General features: G+C 43.2%; 1 long non-coding RNA gene across 1 annotated transcript in view; it reads left to right on the top strand.

The window, feature by feature from the left end:
* Positions 1–4,524, top strand: part of LOC113628225 (uncharacterized) — a 100,431-nt gene extending 95,907 nt beyond the window's left edge. Inside the window, exon 3 of the long non-coding RNA XR_003435928.1 lies at positions 3,496–4,524. This is a non-coding gene — a long non-coding RNA (uncharacterized LOC113628225). The remainder of the gene's footprint in view (positions 1–3,495) is intronic.
* Positions 4,525–17,959: the final 13,435 nt, after the last annotated feature.

Genomic DNA, 17,959 nt, shown 5'->3' with positions numbered 1-17,959 from the left:
CTGCACCAACCCAGGCCAGCAGCAGCCATGTCAATATTTAAATAAGCAAAAAATACAATATTAAAACCTGTCTGTATATATCAGATGGAAGCATTTTGTTTGGAATAGCATGCATTTTCTTCAGTAGTTCAATAGTTGTTTCTTTTCATTAAATGACAGTTCCCGCCTTTGATACTAGGGCCAGTGTGGAAACATGAAGCACCCAAATTGTTCCTTTATTCAAGACATAAATATATATTTTTTCAACTTTAACATAGAATATAGTAACTGACTTAAGCCTGTCTATTGAAAAATTCCATGAACCAATTGAAGCTAAAGAGAACTATTGAAATGTACAGGGTCAGTGATGAGAACTTTTTGGATGAGCGTTTCCAACAGGCCAATAAAATACACACTAAGTATGTGTCTTCATTATGTCTCAATATTCATAGAAATAGATTTTATTGGAAAATGTGGTCACATCTGTTTTCTGCTAAGTAAAAATCTGTGTGAATTTAAGGACCTGATAGAAAACAAATAAATGTATAAAAACAGTTTAAATGATCTAAATCACTTTTAGTGTGGAGGGTTTATAGAAAAAAAATACATATAAAAATATACTTTTTTATGTGCACTCTGGCACTGTCCATTTTATTTTTTAAAGAGGAAGATTAAGCAAAAACTTTATTCTCAATTTATAAAGATTAAGAATTAGCAGGTTGATCTGTGAATAATGGTTAATAAACCATTTATCTTAGTCTGTTCAGGCTGCAACAAAACACCACAGACGGGAGCTTAAACAACAGATATTTATTCCTCACAGTTCTGGAGGCTGCAGTATTCTGAGATCAAGGCACTGACACTGTCTGGTGAGGCCCCCTCCTGGTCCATACATGGCATCTTCTCCTGTGTTCTCACCTGGTGGAGGGAGAGGGAGCTCTGGTCTCTTCCTCTTCTTATAAGTGTACTAATACCATCTAGGGGCCCCACCCTCATGACCGTATCTAAACCTCATCACCTCCCAAAGACCCCACCTCCAAACATCATCCCACTGGGGGGTCAGTTCTTCAACATGTGGATTTTGGGGGGACACAAACATTCAGTCCATGGCTCCAGTCAACATTTCAAAGGGCCGATACCCCCTGATGAACAGCTTTCACATTTCCACCTGCTCTCATTTCTAACCCCAAACCTCTGCTCTCTAGCCCCTCAGAAGTTTTGCTTTTTCTTTCTTTTTTTTTTTATGCTCTTTCTTCAGGAAAAGCTGTCCTGCCTGCACTCTCACTCTCCACACACTTCTGTCTCCTGAGGATGTTTACTTTCCCTCTCCCACCTCTCAGATTTCTGCTCCTTTTTCCACCAGCCATTGCTCCCCACCTGATAAGACCATTTAGCACATTTTGTGTTTGTTGATTAAAGTGTGTTCCCCAATCCTGAAGTTAAGAAGAGCTGAGTTAAAAGTTTCATATTCTTCCCAGACACTTTTGTTCTCAAAGTGTGCTCCCTGGACCAGCCTCACATGAGAACTTACTAGAAACGCACATTCTCAGGCCCCACCCAGGCCTGCATCAGATACTGTGAACTGGAGCCCAGGAGCTATATTTCAACAACCCCTCCAGGTGGTTCTAATGCTGTTGCATGTTCGAGAAGCATTGATGAAAGAAAAAAATTGATTTTGAGGAACTTGAGTTTGATTTCGTTTTGATTTCCTCTCTTTTTCCCTACCTGCACTTCTCTGATTTTCACAGAAAGAAAAAAGGGAGTGTCCTATGCATTCCTAAGGTGGGAAGGGAGGAAGACTGCTCATTTCTGTCACCTCAAGTAGATCATTTGAACTTGATGTTACATCAGAATCACCTGGAGAACTTGCTGAACAACGCTGATTCAGTAGATCTGGGCTGGACCAGGATCTGCATGTCTAGCAGGCCCCCCTGTGGTGCTGATGTTGCTCTGGGAGTACCACTGCCCTCAAAGAACACATTGGTTTTCCCCTCAGGTGATCCAGTTGATGGCTATAAGGGGAAAGAGTCCAAAATAACACACCATACATGATGAAAGCCAATTTGAGCATAAATATGGACTAAGAATAATGATCTCTGCATGGACAATGGTGATCATTATGTTTAGCTCTCTAGCAACCAGAGTTGAGATGACTTCACCCACAATCTTTTCGGGCATGTTGGCCACGGCTGCCATCCTCACAAGGTTTCCCTGCTTTTCTTGAATCTCCAGATTTCATGAGTGTACAATATGGCCCAAACTCAGATTACCTGTAGTCGATTCTGAATTGTGGCAGCCTGTAGCACATCTGAAACTTTCCTGAAAGGCACCTCTCAGTTATGGAGCAAGATGGACAAATAAGCTAATTATATCAACTAGGTACTCTCTGCTTAATCAGGAATTACTCTATCAAATGCCATTATTAGTATGCCACTTTCTGATGAATGAGAATGGGACAAAACAGTATATAACTCCAAATAATAGCTTGTACAATCCAGTGTGGTTTCCGTGATGGAGTGAGAGAATAAATGTAAAGGTGTTTAATAATGTTCCATATTCAGCTCTATGTAAGATTCCAATAACTTACCCTGTACCATTTCATGATGATCTTCATTATCTTCGCACTAGAGATTGACTCACTTTACTGTCCCTGTGTTACTATACTGATGTGGCAGGTTATTATTTAGTGTATTAATATTATTTGCGAAGTTCTGTTTATTTCTGGAAACAAATCTAGGAGAACTATTTGACTGTCATTTCCAACCTCTGAATAAGATTTGTTATCTCAGATGCATTTCATATAATTTATGCATAATTCAGCAACAAGAAAATATTTCTTTATGCAAATAATAAAGATGTTACAAATGTGTGCAGTCTGCACTAAACTTTTGAAAACAGTTTTGTACCTATTGTCTTGTTTCATCTTCATGACACCCTCTGAGATAAGTATTTTAATCCCAAGATGAGTAAAATGAACTGCAGTCGAGAACTTGAGATAATGCAGATATTTGGTGTCAGGAGTGGAACTAAAACCTGCTTTTCTGGCTCATTGTTCCTTATTCTTCCATCACGATGGTTTCTTTTTCCCACTGAGCCCAGAAACCCACTAAAGGCAGCCATCTGGAAACTTACATGTGGAAGACTTACATTGTCTCTAATCAAGAACTTAGGTAAACTTGCAGTTTCAATCCTTGAATATTTTGAATATGCCACTGGGAAGTGAAATCATAAACATTCTAACAGAATCAAGCAAAAGCTGGGTAATCTTCCACAGTTCATTTTAGTAAGCATGTATTGAGAGTCTGCTCCCTGCTGTGCCAAGCCGTGGGGGACACAGAAATGACTGAAACATGGTTTCTAATTGCTAGACACTTGCATTCTGGGTGGATGGGATGGGTTTGGGGAGGAAGAAGCCCTACCTTATCATCAAGTCATAAATTTACATTCCTATTAATGAAGGTACCTACAAACTGCATTATTCACTTAGTAGAATCAAGTTTTGTTCTTTTTTCGCAGGTTAAGAAGTTAAAAGTTAAAGAATACTACTGACATGATACATGAGGTTAGTACCGTCGTTTTGTCTCTCTACTCTGGGATTCACGATTTGTGCAGAGTGTACACAACTCCATATAATAGTAATGGGAGTCACTCTTGGATATTGGAAAGAGAATTTTTCCCTCTAGAATTTGCACAGGAAGATCCCTGAGAGAATAATAATTTCCACAGCCCAGTCATTGCCCTATCGGGACCCAACAAGTTACTCTGCACCATAATTAAGTAAGCATAACAGGCAACTTCAGATTTCAAGACTCTGGGTTTTATGGTTACAGATGTTCTTCTCACTGTAGTCTGTTCAGCAGTTCCTTGGGTCATAAATGTTTAATTTTTAATCTATTTTTTATCGGTTTTATGTAATGCAGGCTGCTGGTATACCAAAAGAATTTTTACTAGTGCATTTTATGTGTGGGAAGTTTGTGATAAAAGCTTTAGTGAAATAAAATGAGGTGTGTTCCCTCAAGAAAACATTACTGTAGCTCAAAACACAGGTGAATGTTCTTTTCATAGGACATGGACTATTTGGATCTCATTTACAGTATTGTTTGCAGACTTAATATGATCCTGGGAAATCACATGACTTGCAGGTGTATTACTGAGGGCACATGGAGTTACATCATCTATTTGCACTGGAAATGTCCTTTGAAATGATTCAGGGGCTGGAAACAATAGTCATTTCAGGATATATTTATCTTTTCTGACTCAAACAGCTGTCCCACTTTTCAGGAGACCTTGTGTTATAGACCATATGTGCCAATGAAAGGTAAATCGTTAAAATACCACAAACAAGAGCTGACAAAATCACCAGTGACATCACGTGTTTACATATCTATTATAGCCAAACCTAAATTTTAGTTGCTCTGGAAACATAACAGTCATTTCGACATGTTCTGGGTGTGAAACCTTGAGGTGAAATCTTCTGTTGGGTATTTAACACACAGCATAGCACAGGGTCTGACAATTTTAAAATGATTCTTACACCTTCCATTTAGCTTGACATATCTGAAACCTTTCCTCACTCTCTCCTTTTGGAAGGACTGTCTGATGCACCAGTAGACAGGGTGGGTTAATCATTACCCTTTGGCAAAGCAGACTTATTGAAAGGGAGAGGAAGAAGCCAGCTCTTAAGCCAAAGAGAGTTGTAGCAAAGGAGTCAAAGAGCATGAACTGTGACCCAGGGAGAGGTGTGCCCGCCCAATGGGCTATGGCTCAGCTGCACTCATGCTGCCCCACGGCACCTGACTATGCAGTGACTTCACGCAGAAGCTCCCTGGAACAGCCATGACCCGCACCTTGGCTACCATTTCTCCTGATTTGGTCTCTGTGTTGATTCCAGAGTTGGCTTTGGAATAATAAACTGAATAATCTTGCTTCAAACCAACAAAATTTCACATTCTTCAATTTTACTAAAACCAAAACATCATGCTTTCTACTTCCATGGCCAGAGCCGATTTTCTACCACGCTTTGCCCTCTCCAGCAGCCGGACCATCGCCGTGTCTCCCCCTGCAGTGCTGGTTCAGGTACAGGCATGGGTTCTCTTTGCTCCAGGCACTTACCCAGGGTCTTACGTGCTCCCAGCGAATTAAAACACAATCCTTCTCCATCGAGTTCTTGCAGGGCTGTGCCTTTCTTTCTGCTCAGCCCTTCACAGTGGAGTCTGTCATTTTAAACTGACTAGCTGGTAAGAATTTTTAAGACACTATACATAGCAATACTTGGCAGTTATGTTAAAGCACTTTATCAACTTAGAGTTTACAAATAATCCCTATAACTCTACGAGGTAGGACTGAGATTCAGAGAATCTGTCTTTGAACTCCAACTTTTTACCAGTTGGACAAATCAACTGAATTTGCTGAGTGTCTTCTAGTCTGTCACCCAGAGTAATGGAGGGGAAGGTACCCGGTTAGAGGTGGGACTCAGAGAGATGGAATCTGTGTTGAGTCTACTGCTCCATGACTTGCTGGTCAGTTTGGGACTTGGACTGGAGCAGTGGGGACCCCTGGGTATCCCTCAGACATGTTCACGAGGCCTGTCAGGTTAAAACCATTTTTACAATGATCCCAAGACTCCTTTTGTCTTTTCACTCTCACTGTCTCGTGAATGTATGGAGGAGTATCTCAGAGGCTATGGGGTGTGTGCTGTCGTGACAGACTGAACGTGGAGTCCGCCGAGTGGGTCGCGTTAGAGGTGGTCTGGTGACCCACACAGTGTCTGTAGCTCCAGGTGATGCTGAGTTGGTGGAGGAAATGGGGGTTTTTCACAGCAAGGAAAGAAAGGGGCAAGAGCTGGAGGAGGGTTGCTGGATTCACATTACTCTCCCGTGACCAGCCACATGGTGATGTCCCTGTGCGCAGGATGTTCTGGGTCAGCCATTAGTCCCAAATCAGGATTCAGGAGAAAAGGGGGAGGAACTGGTCTAGCTGGTTAGTTCACTGACATGCAGGAGACGATGACACTGGGCAGCCTCCCCAAGCAAATGCAGCCGAAAGTAAATGAGCAGAGGGGAACTGCCACTTCAGTGGGAGTTCACCTGGTGTAAAATACTCTGTTCCTCGTGGGTAAGTCTCTGTGGCAAGAGCCTTGGCATCACTCCCCGTTGCTGCTAACAAGACAAAAGGCTGCATTTGCTGTGCTCCAATTGTAAATGTTCCTTTCGTGTGCTTCTAAAAAGGCTTGTTTTAAACAAGACCTATATTTGGAGAAAGTGAAATCCTTGGAGTAAGTTTTTTATTTCACTGATCTGAGTTTTGTAGTGTGGAGTGTACATTCTATTGGGACACGACGTCCATCAGAACAAGCCCCGTATGCACGGATCTGTAGGTGAATATGCTTTGGACGTCACATTGTAATGCAGAGGTTTCCACACTAAATTGGGCGTACGCCTCTTACAGCAAACCTGCAGTAGATGGAAACATGCATTTCTAGTAAACCCAATACTCCCTCTTAATTTCTAGTAACTTTTTAGTATCAGGCTTTTTAAAGGCAGATGTCAAAACACCAAGTTGACAAATGCTAGACACGCGGTTAACACAATGGCATCGACACTCGGCTGTTAGGGAGTACGGAGAAAGGAACAAGGCAAGATGACTGTATGAACATAACTAGTCCACCTTTAGTAGGTCTGAGTATCAGGGAACTGCTGAAATAGCAGAGAGCCGCCTCCACTGGAAAGACGGCACGGAGCCTGCTACCGCACGCCAGCCTGTCCTCTCTTGGCCCTGTGTAAAGAAGCCGGTCTGCAAAGCTGGAGGATGCCAACAAATGACCAAAACAGACTCTGATTGTGAGTGAAATTAAATGTAACTACAACACTGAGCCCATAACCATGGTAGTGAAATAAAATGAAGTGGAGGAAGCCCTGCTGTAATAACAACTTAACATCCACCAGATTGTAAAGCGAATCTAGGAGGAACCATTGAATGTGCAAGAAGAAAATTATCACCCAATATAAGCTGCACTGAGATATATTCATGGTCACCTAGAGAACCCCAAAATCTGAACAGTGATTTTTTTTGTAAATGATGGCTAGGCGCTGGTGGTGCTTAATTCATTTCCCCACATCACGCAGAGCCGATGGTGCCTGGTTCAAGCGTGCTTCATGTGGAGGGAACATGGCGTGAGCTGACCGATCACAGGAGGAGACAGGCTTCTTGACCCCACTGGCGGGCCACCGAGCGGTGGCACAGTGGAAAGGCAATGGCTAAGAGTCATGGCCTGGATTTCCAGTGGCCTGGATTTTAACAGGAGCTCTGCCCGTAGATAGCTCTTTGATCCGGAGCAAGAAACAACCCTCTTTTCATCTGTCAGAATAGTGGGGATTTTCCATCTTTCAGAGGGGTGGATAGGGTTAAAGGATTTTTAAACTTTCTTCCCTGTCAAACATTACATTTCTCTACGATAGTCATGACTGGGTGTAGGATGCTGATACTGTCATTTCCTGGACCATCACTGCTTCTCCTTGGTTCGTTGGCCAGGAATGCCCCAAATCACTCCATTGTATCTTAGAACTTACTCAAAACATCCATAAGCACCTGGGAAGGTATGTAAGCACCTCCTTTTCCAGCAGGAAAATCTTGTTACTGGACCATCGTGAGTACACAGAGCGTTCAGATCACAACGCACAGATGTTCTCCACTTTTCTCCGTTGATCACCCACTGGTCCATTCAGAATTCACTCCATGTGGATGTCAAGGGGTCTCTCCTCTCTCACCCCAGGGTCCCTTGAAGTTCATCTCTACATCTCTGATCTTGATCCTGGCTCCATGCTACAGGAGCAGCACAGATATTGTAAACACCAACCTAACACTTCCCTGGAGACTTCTGGTTGTTTAGAATTCCACCCTACTAAAGATTTCCACCCTGGAGGAGGCTGGAGGGAAGGGAGAGAGGATGTTGGGGAGGAAGCAAGCCCCATCCCGTTCGTTAGCGAGACAGTTTTCAGGGAAACCGTGCTGCTGTTTGAATGTGAGCTCGTCCTAGCATTTGGGTTTTCATAACTCAGATCTGGAGTCAGCGCAGTAGCTCCGTCAACTGTGTGTAAATGTAATCTGCTCCATGGCCCGGTGCCTGAGACATTTGGCTGCAGTCCTAGTTTACTAGAGAATATTACTGGTAATATTAGTAGAGAATTTTTTAGCGAGTTGGCAGTACTCTCGTCTTGAACTTTTGTCTTTCTCCCCACAGGTGGGGCCACATCCCTTGTGCCCACCCCTGCCTCAGTCTCCACCTTCATCAGGTCTTGGCGGGTCTTCCTGCCTCAAGATTCCCCTCTGTTCTCACTCCAACCACCTGTCGCTGCAGACCATGGCCTTCTTCAACAGTTAGCCCAGGTGGTTTGAGTTCTCTGCCGTTTTCCTCCCAGAAGCCTCCCAGGCGCCCCTGTTGCCATGTGCACCAGGGCCCGCTGAGCCCACTCCACTCCATACTCCCAAGCCTTTATGAACTCACATACGGTTTTCCTTCCCCTGCTGTGAGTATGTATGCAGTTAGATCTATATTTCATTAACATTTATATTCTCCAGAATACCTAGTGCTTAGTTCTTTCTAAATAAACATCAGATTCATTCAGGTTTCATCTGGAGACCATTTCAGCATCACCAGCTGTGTAGATCCTGTTCTCAAAATACGGACAATGTAGCAATCCCTCTCTCTCCGCCAACTCTTGTCGCCCTGGGTGCTGACAGCTGAGGGAATTTGGGAGGTGGATTCTGGTCCTCCCTCTGTCACTAACGGGCCATGTCACCTTAGCCTAGGATGGTGCCCATCTGTAAAGGTAGTCCAGCGGTGTGGTTTCCAGCAGTGCGGTTCCCTGATGGAGACCCTGGAGCTCATCCTGGGGCCCCGGTGGCCGGCAGGCAGGGAGCAAACCAGCCCCAGCCTCACCACGGCAGAGCTGTCCCATCCCTGCTCCACCCAGCACAGTCCTGCCACCATCTCATTTAGAAAGATGCTTGCACAGAAGATTGGAAGGTCCGCAAACCATGGTCTAGGTGACCCCAGTCCCTCAGCTCCTGGCGTGCATGTTACAGTTATGATGGCACATTGCTGCCACAGCACAGGGATCCTAATCAGAGTCCTCAGAGGACTGGGGTTCTGACCCACTTCCTGCATGGGCAGAGCACGTCAGAGAGGTCACCGGTAAACAGTGTGAGCACAGCTGTAAGAGGCCTTAACTCAGGGGGATGAACCCTGCCCCGCAGCTGAGACAGGGCTCCTCGGGCCGGGTGTGGTTGCAGCTCCACATCGGGATGTCAGCCCACCCTCAACTGTCCAGGAAAAGGCCACTTTCAAACCAGAGACTCAGAGTTAAAAATCCTGACACACATAATTGCTCACTGGGGAAATGCAAATCAAAACTGCAGTGAGATACCACCTCATACCCATTAGGATGGCTAGTATCAAAAACATAGAAAATAATAAGTTTTGGTGAGGATGTAGAAAATTGGAACCACTGTGTGCTGTTGGTGAGAATGTAAAATGGTGCAGCTGCTGTGGGAAACCGTACAGAGGTTCCTCAAAAACTAAACAGAACTACCATATGATCCAGCAACTCCACTCCTGGGTAGATGCCCAAAAGAACTGAAAGCAGCATCTCAAGATGGTATTTATACCCCCATTTCATAGCAGCATGATTCACAACAGCCAAAAGATGGAAACAACCCAGGTATCCACAGGTGGGTGAATGGATAAACAGAATGTGGTCCATCCATACAGTGGCATGTTATTCAGCCTTAAAGAAGAAAGAGATTCTGACACAGGCTACAGTGTGGATGAATCTTGAGGACATTATGCTGAGTGAAGTAAGCCAGTCACCAAAGGACAAATGCCATATGATTCCACTTACGTGAGGTACCCAGAGTATTCTAATCTATAGAGACAGAAAGTAGAAGGGGGGTTGCCAGGGGCTGAGAGAGGGGGTGGGGAGGTGTTGTTTAATGAGCGTGGAGTTTCACTTGGGAAATGAAAAAGTTCTGGAGATGGATGGTGGTGATGCTACACAACACCGTGAATGTGTGCAACTGGAGTTTACACTTAAAATGGTAAATTGTATGTTAGGCACATTTTCACAGAATTAAAAAAAAGCCCTTTGTACACCCTCTATGGGGAAGGATAACCTGATAGAAAGCAATAGAGAAAATGCCCGTGGAAGGGCGCTGAGACCCTCCAGCTGGGGGTGGGTGTCTGTGTAGATGTGGCGCCCATCTCCCAGTTTCGGCAGCGGAAATGACACCACAGTGGCCAGAATGTGAGGAATAAAAATAGAACCTCTGCTTTTAGCAGCATTTGCCATAAGTTGGAAGCACCAGTGCTTTTATGCAAAAGGCAACATTTTCCTCTTGCACCCTCTTAAGAGGAGTCACTTGATAAAGAATAGCTCTTGATTTTGTATAACCCAACTGAGGGGCACAAATGAGGTGGAATAGTCACACTTGGAGCAGATTCTCTAAAATCTGGTTTGTACCGTTCGCTGCCTATGGCACCTCCTAAACCTCTAATCACATGGGCCTCAACCGTTTATTTTCCAAAATACATTTTAAGCAGAAATGTGCCCAAGGAGCAGACTCAGTAAGTTGGGTGCTGCATCACGTCCCTACATGCACACAGCTTGGATGAGTTTACTGAAGCCAGTGGGAGCTACACCCTCCCACTGGGATTGGTGGTTCAGCAGGGCTGCCTGAGCATCAGTCTACCTTTGCTTGTCAGGTGCCATGCCATTCCCCCGAAACAAATAACTCAAGAGTCTTCGAAGTTCTACAGTTACACCCTGCTCATTCCAGAAGTTATGCATGTGTCTCGTGCTTTGCCTATTTACTCAGTAAATCACATAACATAGCTTCGTGTATTCAGATATAAGTTCCTTAAAAGCAGGTGCCATAACTATGCTCTTTCAGCCCCGTATGGCCAGCACATAAACAGTTTACAAGAGGAGCTCAAGCAGTCAGGAGCTCGAGACATCAGATGCAGTGAAGTGTACATTGAAAAGCTGCCAGCTGTGGTCTGAGTGTCTGTGTCCCCCTCAAATTCACATGTTGAGTCCTAACCCCCAAGGGAATGGTGTCAGGAGGTGGGGGCTTTGGAAGGTGATGGGGCCATGAGGGTGGAGACCCCATGATGGGATCAGTGCCCTTTTAAAGGAGACCCCAGAGAACTCCCTCACCCCTTCCTCCACATGAGGACACAGGGAGAAGATGCTGTCTGTGAACCAGGAAGCAGGTCCTCACCAGACACTGAATATTCAGGTGCCTTGATCTTGACCTCCCAGCCTCCAGAACTGTGAGAAATAAATGTCTATTGTTTATAAGCTGCCCGGTGTTGTGTTATGGCAGCCTGAACAGAGTCAGTCAGTGCTCTTCCCACCATATCAGGTCTTGTTTTCCTGAGACGAGCATCCCAGACCTTGTGCCCTCAGCCTACTGTTTGAGACTCACCCCCACCTCCCCAGTGCTCTAATAACCAAACCCCTGCCTTTCAGAACACTCCCACGTACATAGAGCCAGCTTGTGTAGCAGCTCCAGGCACACCAGGCACTGAGGTGAGCATGAGGACACAGACTCAGACTTCAGGGAACTCCCAGCCCTCCTTGTCTTTGCTTCAGTCCCATACTTGTATCCTCCCAGAATGTCCTTCTGGAATGTTCTTCAAGACTGTCTCTACCTTTTAACTCCTTTCTAAATGAACTCAAGTTCTGTCTTGTTTATGAGGGCTTTTCTGAAGCTGTCATAATTAGTCTTTCTCTTCTGTCATCTCCCAGATTAGTTATGATATTGTGGCCATTCTATTTTGTATTAGAGAAAATTGCAAAGAGTTTATCTTCCTTTTCATAATGCAAGTTCCTTGAGACAAGAACTGGATTTAATTAATTAATCAGAGTACCTAGGTACAGGCCTTACATTCATTCACTTATCCATCCATTCATTTTTTTTTCTTTTCTAATGAAGTATTTATTAAGGGTCTAACATATTTTTTGTGCTCAGGAAACAGAAAAAAAATCTAATTGCTTTTTCAACTTTAGCATGTGACTTCCGCAGTTCATAGACCAACAGCTAAACCTAGAGGAGCAAATGAGACGGCCTTTTTCTTTGGAGTCATCAATCCCCTCATATTTCCACATACAATGCTAAATTGTGCATAAAATAAATACCAACAGTATGTAAGAGATGAGAGAGAGGTTTGGACTGGAGTTGTTGAAGATTTCAAGAAGATAGAATGTTTGCCCAGGGTGTGGGCTGATCCTTGAATAATGAGTTGGATTGAGAAGGTTATTCAAAGGGGGAAGGAGGAGAGCAAAAGCTCCAGATGCTCAGATGTGCTGAGCAGAGGAAGCAGAAACAGGAAAACCAGAGGAGGGCTGCTGTCAGGAAGATGTACAAAACTTGCACGGATAGGATAAGAACCAGACTTAAGACTTTGAAAGACAAGACTTTTTTTCTTAATGGAAGTATAGTTGATTCACAATATTATGTTAATTTCAGTATTCAGTTAGTGATTCAGTATTTTTGCAGATTATATTCCATTATAGGTTATTATAGGTACTGGTAATACATCCTGTGCTATACAGTGTACTTATCTATTTTATACATAGTGGCTTGTATCTGTTAATCCCATACCCCTAATTTGTCCCTCCCCCATCCCTCTTCCTTTTGGTAACCGTAAGTTTGTTTTCTATATCTGTTGAGTCTGTTTCTGTTTTGCATATACATTCATTTGTATTATTTTTTAGATTCCACATATAAGAGAGAGCATACTGACTTATTTCACTAAGCATAATATTCTCTAGGTCCATCCACATTGCTGCAAATGACAGAATTTCTTTCTTCTTATGGCTGAGTAATATTCCATCGTGTATATATACAACATCTTCTTTATCCATTCGTCTATTGATGAACACTCGGGTTGCTTCCATGTCTTAGGTATTGTAAATAATACTGCTATGAACATTGGGGTTGGGGTGCATATATTTTTTCAAATTAGTGTGTTTTGTTTTTTTTTTTTTTTGGATGTAAACCCAGGAGTGGAATTGCTGGGTTGTAAGATGGTTCTAATTTTAGTATTTTAAGAAACTTCGGGATTGTTCTCCATAGTGGCTGAACCAATTTACATTCCCACCAGCAGTGCAGGAGGGCTCCCTTTTCTCCACGTCCTCCCCCACACTTGTTATTTATAGGCTTTTTGATGATGGCCATTCAGACAGGTGTGAGGTAATACCTCATTGTAGCTTTGGTTCGCATTTCTCTAATAATTAATGACGTTGAGCATCTTTTCATGTGACTGTTGGCTATCTGTGTGTCCTCTTTGGAAAAATGTCTATTGAAGTCTTCTGCCCGTTTTTGATTGGATTGTTCAGGGTTTTTTTATTGATTTGTATAATCTGTTTGTATATTTTGGATATTAATCCCTTGTTGGTTGCATCATTTGCAAATATTTACTCCTATTCCATAGGTTGTCTTTTCATTTTATCGGTGGTTTTCTTTGCTGTCAAAAGCTTTTAAGTTTAATTAGGTCTCATTTGTTCCTTTTTGCTTTTATTTCTTTTGCCTTATGAGACAGATCCAATAAAATATTGCTACGATTTATGTCAAAGATTAAACCCTAAGCTAAGGTGTTGAGTCTCTAAAAGTGGAAATTCAGGCAATGACTGTTTATTCTCTTTCCTGGCTGGTTCAACCTGGCCCCAGAAAAATCCCTGTCCCACTGGACTCCTCTCATGTCTGAGCCTCCTTCCAGAGCTCTGCAAATTCCTGGGGTGACCGGTCGGCCCCACTCACTCCTCACTCCCTTGGCACCCTCCTAATTTCAGTATTTGAGGCATGATATGGGGGTGTTTGAAGGATCAGAGAGGTAGAACAAGGATATTTTCAGTTGTTTAGTGGTTTTTTCTTCATTCCCTCTTTCCTAAGCTCACACAAACCTGTCTTCAGGTTTTCTCCTCCTTAGAAATCTGAGCGACCACAAATAGATACCATATGACGTCTTGTCTCGCCTGTCCTCTCATGCAGCCTCTGAGCAGGTCATGTTATGCTCACCATAGAGCTGGGGAAGTGAGCAGGCAGATGTAGCAATGTGCCCAACTCACATGGCACACACACACAGCTCACGTCCACAGGGAGGTGCAGCTCCCACCGGGCAGAACCACCCTGGGCCCCCGCTTCTCTCGCCATTGCCTTTCCAAGGTCCACTTACCCTCTGCAAACACAGTTTGTTTAGGTCCATTGAAGGTGTTGGAATGGGTGCTCTCCAAAACCCCCACTGGATGCGGATTTCCTTCTTCCTCTCTTCCTCATCTTTGCCTTTCCAAAAAAGACCAGTGAGGAAAGGGGATCAGTAGAAGAATTTGGAACAAAAAATGAGTTACGGTCCACCAAGGTTAGAAGGAAGATTTTGGGTTTTTCCTCAAATTACTTGAAATAATAAAAGAATGTAAGAGTCATGGGATTTGGGGAGCAATGTTTTCTTTTTCTTCCAAAGCATTTACTTACAGTGGAAGTGCTGAGATTAAGCCCTAAAGAGAAATGAAGTTACAAGACATAAGGTTTAAAATGGCTGTGCCTTACAATATAACATCAGTATTTTTAAAGTAATTACATCAATTTCCTTCCGATTGAAAAAATGTTAAATCAGAATCTTTGTAGGTCGTGATATGCAAGTCCATCATTTGGATAACGCACAACAGTTGTTTTCGTAATTTAAAAAATAACATTTCCTGGGCTTCCGTGGTGGCACAGTGGTTAAGAATCCACCTGCCAATGCAGGGGACGCAGGTTTGAGCCCTGGTCCGGAAAGATCCCACATGCTGCAGAGCAACTAAGTCCTCGTGCCACAACTACTGAAACCCGTGCGCCTAGGGCTCATGCTCCACAAGAGAAGCCATCGCAATGAGAAATCCACGCACTGCAACGAAGAGTAGCCCACGCTCGCCACAATAGAAGAAAGCCTGCATGCAGCAACAAAGACCCAACACAGCCAAAAATAAATAAATAAAATAAAATAAATTAATTTTAAAAAATCTTTATAAAAAATAACATTTCCAAAACTTGCTTTAAAGCATTTACATAAATATTTGTGTGATTCTTTTGCCATATCTATAAAGAATATATATATATTTTTTTTCATTTAGATTTTTACTTAGATGTATTCTGATGATTTTCTTGCCTGATACTTTCTTGAGAAAGCATTTTCATTTTCATTTCATTTTTTTCTTAAGAAAAAAACTATAATACACAGTGCATAATAACATTCATTTAGATTTTTCACCTTAACCTGATTTTTAAATTTGCATTACTAAAGCAGAACCTACCAGTAAAATGAAAGGAAAAGAAGAGACTACTGCATTTACAGAATATATTTCTAATTTAAGAAACATTTTCTGCATTCTGAACTGTAAGTGTGGATTATGTATGAATTTCATAGGATTCGGATACTAAGAGTAGATTTTCTGATACCATGTGAATCTAGGTTCCCCACTTTAAAATATCAAGTGGTCTCCTTTAGACTTGGTATCCGCTGAGATGCTTTACAAGATTGGCACTATAGGAACAAAATTTAACTGTAGCTATTATACATGAAAAGAAAAACCCTCTCATGTTTTGAGAGGAAACAGGAAAAACAGCATTGAGTTAGTGAGGAAAAAGCTGTAGGTCTCTGTTTTCGCTGCTTCTTATCTCACAGCTTCGTTTGTAACACCAGTTCCCTGGTAGTTTCAGGGTTTCCACTTAATGATGCTGACCGTAACAAACCTACATTCACTGTATCTCCAGGAATGACTCTCATAAAATAAACATCCAACCATATTAGAATAAATTGTGTGTCTTTGTTAATATAGATTCATAGGAACCTAAATATATTCCTGATACATAAAATGGACACGTTTCTTTTTCCATTTGCTGGATCCGAATTTGAACTTACCAGCTGAAAAACTTGAAGACTGTAAACCTGGAAGCCCATGATATTCCAGGCATTTTAGGAAGGAGAACAAATCAAAGTAGCCCAGTCGAGGGCCAGTTGTGGACATGTGTGAGGATTATAAGTACATATTCCAGTTAGCCTGCTGACATCAGGTATGAGGTTGGCCCCAGGTTTAATGAACTTTCTTATGTCAAATATGCCGAAATCCATGGGATTAGCCAAGTCTCTGTTGATCTAAAGCACCTGGGATTTCTACCGTCCATATGTTTTCATTTAAGGGCCAATTTACCCCAGGAAAGCTCAAAGGAGAGTTCCAAAATATATTGCTGTAACATTAAATTTACACAGTTGGCTTGCATTTAAGCAGTGTGTAGATGTTGCACATGATATGTGTAAACCCTTTATTAGCAGTGTCAGCTGTTGACAAATTACATGTAATTCTGGCGTTGCAGGAAACTCTGCATATGCTGCATGACTGCTCCTGTCAGTGGGGAAAGCACAGCCTTTCACGGGCTGGATCAATGGGCACTGCAGAAAGGACCTGATTTAAATGACACTGGCCACCTGTGAATATCTGTTAGGCTCCCAAACTGCCCAGATTTGATTCCTAATCTGCAAAGAAACCTTCCTACCCAGTGGCTCCAGGCCACTCCTGACTCTGCACTTTCATGTCTTGGAGACCCAGATGAGGGAGAGGCCTTGCAAGACCATTGCTGGCATCCGAACAGCGATCCATGGGCCTCTTTCTTGGTCTAAAGAAATGTAGCAACAGTGGCTCTATTATGGCAATCCCATGCTAACTGTCCTCACACTCCAAATGCTAGGTCGACGGGAGCATAAGGAACGGAGCCATCAAAGAAATCGGTTGAAAGTCTTGAGTTGAAAACACCCACAGATCGCACAGTCCCCATCAGGGCTTTTCCCAGGGAAAAAGGGCCTGGAAGGAGGCTGGGACACAGCCAAGAAGGCTGCAGCCTGCTCCGTGCCAGGTGGCCCTCTCTGAGTTCATCCTGGGAGTCATGGGGACTCCCAGGGAGACAGGGAGGTTGGAGTGGCTGGGCCTCTCACAAATCCCAGTGAGCGCTGTGATGAGGATGTCCCTGGGCTGTGTCCTTGGAGGGCGGAGAGGAGACACATGTTCAAACGCCTGTGGTGCCAAGATGAAGCGTGTAGGATGCGGCAGGCCAAACAGAGGAAGGGTGTGGGTCAAGGTCAGAAGACGTTCACGTGCAAGTGAGGACCCAGCACACAATCCTGTCTGAGGAGCCAGATTCCCACCCCGTGCAAGCGCGTAACATCAGCTACCGAAGAATGGAGCTGTAACCGTGTCATTTGTAGGAACTTTAAAAGTCTAGTCTGAGAAAACCAAGTCTGGGAAGTACTCTGAAAAGCACAGTGGTCCATTTACCCAGGTGGACGACCTAACAGAATCCCTTGTGTGTCTGAGCAAGAGGCGATAGTGTTAAAATCCAATTTTTAACAAGAACCAACCAGGTCAGAATGGACCAAGAGAAATCAGTCACTTATGGACAAAAGGAAAACTACATTTTAAAAAAGGACATGATTTTATCACCTTGCTGCAACTTCTTACATATGACTCAAGTCTTGATAACAGATCAAACCATTAACAACTTTCTGGTTTCTTAGGTAGGCGCTGCTTGACTACAAACCTACTGCAATTAATTAAATCAAATGGATTTAACAGAGTCTTCTGCATGACACAAAAGAAGTAGATGACATCCATCTTACTAGATGGCAATTCCAAATAATCCCACTTTGCTGTGGTGTCTCATTTGTTGTTTCCCCACATAGGAGTATAAGTATTTCAAGATGTGAAGTGGGAAAAGCTGATGTTGCATTCTCAGGTTTGTCTCATTATGTTTTCACTTTCTTTGCCACTCTTCAGATTACAGGGTTGGGGAGAGGGACCAAGATGCTGTCTTGAACCTTCTCTCTCCTTCCTCCTGAGAAAGAAAGCCAGCCCCTGCCATCCTGGACCTGGTCTGGGACTCTTAGCCAGGC

The sequence above is a fragment of the Aethalodelphis obliquidens genome, unplaced genomic scaffold, assembly GCF_003676395.1.
Source record: "Aethalodelphis obliquidens isolate GAN/ISIS:26980383/991018 unplaced genomic scaffold, ASM367639v1 scaffold23, whole genome shotgun sequence".
Classification (NCBI taxonomy): Eukaryota; Metazoa; Chordata; class Mammalia; order Artiodactyla; family Delphinidae; genus Aethalodelphis; species Aethalodelphis obliquidens.
Note: the sequence above shows the minus strand (reverse complement) of the source record. Positions and strands in the feature narration are given on the sequence as shown.